The sequence below is a fragment of the Haliotis rubra genome, unplaced genomic scaffold (genome assembly GCF_003918875.1).
Source record: "Haliotis rubra isolate DU_JTF1 unplaced genomic scaffold, ASM391887v1 Scf20, whole genome shotgun sequence".
NCBI lineage: Eukaryota > Metazoa > Mollusca > Gastropoda > Lepetellida > Haliotidae > Haliotis > Haliotis rubra.
In genome coordinates, this window is record NW_025766003.1 from 2,997,277 (window position 1) to 3,004,762 (window position 7,486).

Below are 7,486 nucleotides of genomic sequence, written 5' to 3' on the forward strand. Positions count from 1 at the left end.
TCTGCCGTGTCGGTGTCTGCGTAAAACAACGTCATTCTTTCAAAGGATTAACCGGCAATACATTGATTGATTGCCCATTATTGGCTAACTAAATTACTGTTTTTAATGAAAGGCGGACATTATGCAATTAGTTGCCAGGTGTGCTATCTTGGGTGACCAATGAGACTATACACCAATACCGAAAAAGATTTATCACTTTTTCGTATATTAAACTGTTAAAAGACACATCATTTGGAACAGTTTTGTGGATATTGATGGATACATTCCTCAAACAAGGTAATGGCCTGATATTGTTCCTATAACTTTAATCTGTTTTAATTTTAATATTTGCATTTTGTTTTTTATTCATTCATTCAACAGAATCATTGTTTTAGCCATGAAGTGTAATGAGACAGACAACATCATGCTTAGGGTGTGTGTAATGCGAATTATGATTCACATTGGCAAACTATAAAATGTCTAGATATTACAGTTCTGTTATAAATTCACTATAAGTATCAGCAGATCGTCAGCTTTTTATTTAGTTTCAAAATGCATAAAAGTATGATAATAAACTAATTAGGATTATAAGACCAAATATAAAGATGCACATTGACTAGTATCTACATACTGGTGAGTGGACATTAACCATGTGAATGTAGCAAGAAATTTATCGAGCAGTATTGTGACTTGACCCCCACCTCCGCTTCCGTGGAAGAAATCGTTATGTTATAAGTTGTGTCATGCAAAATCCTTTTGGTTATGATTCCAATACATATTTAACTACAGGTAGAAAGTAGTTTTGATTTTCTAACTTGATGAAAACAAAGTATAATCTCATTAATTCTAACAGACTTTACGATTGTCAAAATGGCGGCGCCCTGTCGGAACATCCGCCAGTCTGTTGATAAATGCTATTTAGGTTTGTTTTCACCGAAGGTTACAAAATCAAAACTACTTTCTACTGGTAGTAAAATATGTATTTTATTGATGGCCAATAGGATTTTGCATGACATAGCATATAACATAACAATTTCTCTCCTGGCAGCGAGGTGGGTGTCAATATAATACTACTTACAATATTATTGTTACTTCGACCACAACCTCACTTCGAGGAAGAAATCGTTATGTTACAAGTTGTGTTATGGAAAATCTTTATGGTCATCAATCATATACATATTTTACTATAACTAGTAAGTAGTTTTGATTCTTTAACTTCCGTGAAGCGATCTGAACACAAGTAAGATATCGTTTCAGGCTTCCACAACGCTTCGCTTCGCGACTCACAAACATAACCCATTTAGCACGAAACTGCAGGGTCCTGTGGAAATCTGTGCATGGTGACACCATCACCCGACCCTAGGAGCAATTGACGACAAAGCAACGATTCGGCATGTCAAATCGTTCATGTCGAGAAATCATCAAAATGATGAGCTGCTACACACTTTCTATACAACTAACTGAAAATCGTTCCTCATATGACGTCACTGCAGTGCTCTGGCGACAGAGTTACGTAACCTGTCTGTGGTTTCGTTGGCGGCGAGAGGGAAGCAGGCGACTTTGGCCACTTTTAATCGCTTCGGTATTAATTAACCACAAGTTTTTAAAGAATAAATTTGGTGTTCCGCATAAGACTAACCACAAATCTTTCATATGTAATGGTTAAAAGAGTAACAAAAATAAAGTTTAGTGGTTCTTTAACCCAAATGGCTGTCTGAAAATAATTTAGATTATTTAAACAATATGAAGAACTGTCATTTAAGTTTTGACATAATGAAAACAACTGATGTATACGTTTGGCATTTTCATAACAATCGAGTATAAAAGTTTATAAACAATTTTCACAGCTTCAACATAGTACTTAGTAACTATATAAATTAGCCCTTGCCATGGCATCAACACCAACGAAATTGTAGAACTTTCACACAGTGACCATTCACTACCTACATATCAGTACATGTCCTTCTATGGGCTGGATACTCATCCAGAATTGATGTTTGTTGTCTCTTTCTACTCTGTTGAAAGAGCTAAATGTGCAAGGACAAATATGCTTGCAGTGTCTTGCAGTAATATGTCTCGAGTAGGTCAATTATAAAATGTTTACCTGCTGTTCACACTTTCTGTCACAAAGTTACGTTGTTGGGACAATTCCAAATGAAACCAGCATATTATTAGCCGTTTTCAATTTCCTTTAAATATTTGGCATTTATGATGATTGTGTCCACCTGTAACCCTGCAAAGTAAATGTGAATCAAGAAGTTGTAGAACACAGGTTGATATGAACATAATTTTAACAGAAAGTGAGCTTTAACCTCTCACTTGAGTAATGTGTGAGACATCTTGCTGGTGTTCTGGACAGTGATGTTGTTACAATATTGCTACTAGTGTCTTTGATAATTCAATGCCCTTAAATCAGTTGATTGCCTGTAACAGAAAGTTATGGTATGTTCCAGGAAGGTGACAGCTATGTTAACACCGCTGCCAAGCTAAAAAAGATTGTGGATGCCATCAGTGCAGCTCTTTAAACAGCTGTTATTGAAATTTACAAGTGTCCAGTGAGAAGGTAAAAAGAAAAGAACCAGTTATGAGGGATTTTATGCAGAACTACTCACTTATGACTTGGGTTTCCTAGCCTTTTGAGGTGAAATGAAATGAAATTTTTAAACTTATCCTATCTCACGGTATGCACTTCTCTCTCTTGATTCGACACTGAGTGGAACGATGTAAACTTTTCCCCTAGGCCTCTCTTGTCCACCCGCCCAAGCACTCCATGCTACCCTCACTATAAGACAGCTTCCTAGCTCTCATGCAAAGCATGCGGCATGCAGCACTAGCTGCCCACGTGACTATCTCCAAATCATCATTCTCTTTCTTGTCGCAGACGAGTGTGGACTTGTTTCACCGAACCAGTCTTCAAAGGCCAGTCTACGCTTCGGCATTCTCCAGATCAAATGTCTTCTAAACAGACTTCACCTTATCGAACCCGTCGAATCAAGCGTTAGCGAAAATGGAAGACTTCACTGTAACGGCATGTGATGAACCGACTTTTCGCCGATACGGCTTTCTTCCAAGCGGTATTCAACGGAACGCCCTTCTCCGGATCATCTGTGTACTTCCCCGAACTCTGTTGGATCCTACAGTCATGTCTCCTCAGCACGGACACGGCTTTCACCGAGTCGTTTGGACCAGGCTCCTATTATTCTTCGAAATTTGTTCACGGATAGACCTGGTAGATCTACTTCACCACCGAGGCCATAGCCCACTCTTGACTCGTCCTCTTCTCACACCCTCGACTCGTCAACCTAGATCTCCTACACGATCGACTGCTGCCTATCGTTCAAGATCCAGGGATCATCATTCTCGTTGTGATACTTCCCCTCCTTGTTCCCGATCTCCTCATCGGGTCTCGATATGTGCGTCTTCTTCCGGTTCATCCTCCTCCAGACATCAATATGGTTCTACAGATAGGAGATCTACTCAACGGGGCTCCGATTATAGATCTCAGCGTGCTACAACTTCTGACGGGGCTCCTGCCTCCTCGCGTCTCTCTAGTCTACTCGGATTGTACCAGATTCCTTGACTCCTGCGCAGGAAACTACTCCTCCCCCAGATCTGGCTGCGATGTTGAGTGCTATTTACTACTGCTTGGAATCAGCAACAGTCTGATCCCTCGATAGGGACCGAATGCGCATTCAACAAACTAGCATTCGTCAACGAACCATGGCTGCATCTACTTAGCTGGCATTCACCGAACCGAAATTCGCCAGACCGGCTTTCCTCTAACAGGAGATCGTTGAACCAGCATTTATCGAATCAGCAGTCACTGAATCAACGTTTTTTTACTTAACTAGCCGTCCCATGGTTCACCGAACTCATCCAAGTATCATTGTCAAACCGATTCGGCAGGCCGGTTCGCCGCGACATCGTCGAACTAATTCTTCTGCACAGAATGGCTAATCTCTGAAGAACCACATCGCCGAACTGATTCACTACAACATCCCCGTACTAGTTAAACAGATTGATCTGCTTATCACCGAACTAGTTCGTCGGGGCACCAGAACCGGATCATAGTACCATTTCAGATCTTACCTCGCCGAGCCGGATCACTTAACCGATCCTGGTCATCGGTTACAGCTATCCGGCGCGTAAGATCATACTCACTCACTCACACATCTACAGCTATCTTGAGCAAGATGCCAGATGCTCTACTTGCTACATTCAGCCTGACGGATCGGAACTTGTCAACACTGTTGTTTCACATGCTCATCTAGGATCATGACCTTGCATCATGCACCAGCTGTTAATGAAACTACCAGCTTTCAACACGATGTTAATATTCAGGGCGTTTGTGATACGCTGTATTCCTCACCACGGTGTGGCATGCTCTTAGCATGACCATTCGACTTGGCTCTCCGGATTACCCTACGGGCATGTGAGGCGCTAGAACATTTTAGTCACATGACTTATCCCACCAGGTACCCCCTTTCTGCTGATTGAACAGATGAAGTAGCTGTGTCAGTAGCACAGACATCTAGATTACGCCGGCTCTTGACGCTCTGACGATCCCCGATCTCCTAGACTTAGACTACGTGACCAGAGCTCATATCATTCCGGATTTATGAACCTTCTGACCTTCACCTTGATGAATGATTTGGTTAGGAATCTACCCTTCGGCGTAGATATCAGCTCCACAACCACTCGTCTGTGCGTTACTAGACAGGCTTGCTATCCAGGAATTTTTCCGACGCTTCACTGAGTCCTGTTACTACAAACTACTCGTTATGGTGTAATCATGGCCTGCTTTGTCATCTTCATCACCCTTCCCTTTACATAAGCAAGCTTCTGGACAGATGGGTCAAGTTTCTGCGCATGGTACCAGTACTGATGTCAAGTAGCTATCATCCTCTTGCCGAGATGTTACGGAGTTGTGCCTCGCATGGTTCACTGAAGGCTGTGTTGTCCGGATTTTTGTCACTGTTGCATTGTGGGTACCATTTGCAAATGGCGGACCCCGTGTTTACCGGAGAATTATGATATTTAGAGTCACTATGAAGTACACTGACAGATCTGTCTAGGTCCTACAAGCGGATAAAGTCCCAGCCTTTTATTGCCAGTGACAATGAACAGTGCCATTCCCGGTAAGAGTGATTATGTCGGGATTCATCAGCCAGCCAAGAGAGACAGGTCACCGAGCTTACCACACATAAAATATTTGAAAACAAAGTGCTTGAAGGCTCTAGACTTGCTAAAAGTAGTCTCAAATACAGAGTGGGGGGGATCAGACCACCCTCCTTCACTTGTACAGATCATTAGTTCAAGGTAAACTAGATTATGGCTCCATTGTTCACGGTGGAGCCTGCAAAAGCAATTTAGAAAAATTAGACTCTATCCACCACCAAGGGCTGAGGCTCTGCCTGGGAGCTTTTAGGACCTCTCCGGTAGACAGTCTATATGCGAGAGGCCAATGAACCTTCCCTTATACAACGCGCCGCATTAAACTCTCACTGCAGTATATCAATTACGTTCAAATGAGTCCAATCCAGCATACAATTGTGTCTTCAACCCGCTCTATGAAAACTTATTTCCTAAACTGCCAAGCCTGGTTCCACCACTTGGAATCAGGATCAAACCACATATCTGCAGCTAAAATTGATCTCAACGTCATTGCACCATACCGACTTCTGTCCTCACCACCATGGCAAATGGTGAAACCACAGGTCGATCTTACCCTCACCAAACTCAAAAGTCTGAAACAAATCCCTTGGTGTTCCAACAGGAATACAACCAGTTACGCCTCGTAGTATAACACTCACAGATCCATTTTCACAGACGGATCCAAGGACGATGGCCAAGTTGCCAGCTTACAGTCATTGATCCAAGACTGTCTCCTCTAGGATCCCCGACAACAGTTCCATTTTCACCGCTGAAGCCAAAGCTATCTTCTCAGCTTTGACCTGCATTCAACTGCAAAATCAGTCCAAAACTTCATTGTTTTACAGATTCATTATCCTGCCTTCAAGCACTTCTAAACGTGACTTCAAGTCACCCAATCATCCTGGACATACTAGAACTGTACAGCGACCTTTCTACTGGCCAATATGACATCGTCCTCTGCTGGTTGCCGGTCACGCGGCATAGCAGGTAACACTAAGGCCGATGCTGCAGCAAAGCAGCTCTTGAAAGCCCCCTATCTCCACTGCTAATCCCGTACAGTGATTTCAAACCCGCTATCAGAAGCTATACTGGGACCTGATGCAAAAGAGGTGGGACACTCAAGTAGGAAGAAACAAACTCCATGAATTGAAGCCAACAATCGGTTACACCTACTTGGGTTGCCAGTCAAGGCGTGATGAAGTAATTTTACGACGATGTCGTATTGGCCACAGTCGATTTACACATGACTATCTGCTAAAAACGGATGGGGATGGACCCCCCATATGTCTCTCCTGCGATGAGGCTTTCACCGTCAAGCATATTCTGCTTGACTGTGTGGACTTTACATCTGCAAGGGGACTCGCATTATCACGCAACCAATCTGAAAGATCTGTTCTCCAGCGTGAGAACGCTCATCTGATACTGAACAACGTGAGGGAAGTTGATCTATATCATAAATTGTAACTGTGTAATGTCACTAACGAATTTACCTGCTTTTCAATTTAGTGCTATGACTTTCTCTGTTCCAAAATGACAATGTAATGAATGTGTGCCTTTGAAATGAAACCACTTTGTACTTACAATGTATATTAATGCAGACTTGTTCTCGTCACTATATGGCTGGAATAATGCCAATGTGGCGTAAAGCCCAACTCAACTCAACTCTTCGAACCTGTCATGCCGAAGACCTGGGTTCAAATCCCCACATGGGTATAATGTGTGAAGCCCATTTCTGGTGTTCATCTGTAATACAGAAGCTGTTGAACACAAGCTGATTCTACTGACCAGCGAGAAGTTAATTTGTTGACCTAAGAAGCCTGGCAGAGCCAAACCCAGTACCACTTCCCAACCGGGGCAACCTGCTTTTTCACCCTCACCCGGAACTACGCCTCTGGTCCCCTCAGACCCTTAATCTACACTTGGCGCATCTCCAGAGATTACTCTATAGTTAAGGCTACTCGTTAAGTAGCCACAGCTATCACTTCAGTTCATCGTAATTCGACCCGTTCTTTCTTTCGACGATAGTGGAAGAAGTTTGAAGGCTGTTGTAACATTAGGGAATCCATCTCCCAATTTGCCTCTACTCAGGTCGTTTGTGCGTTCCTGCAGCATCTCCGTGCTACTAGGGAACTCAAGGGTAATATGTTAGCTACCTAACTGGCTGCTATCAACTCGGTTTTGGCTACTAACACAGGTACGAAGATCTCCACTCTTCCAGAATTGCAGAGTTTTCTTCACTTCTACAATTCACCAACCAGTCCAGGAAGTTCAGACTTCTGGCCTGGGAACTGTCCGTTGTCCTTCGTCATGTGATTCTACAGACTACAAACCTTTAAACTGCTGCTCGTATATC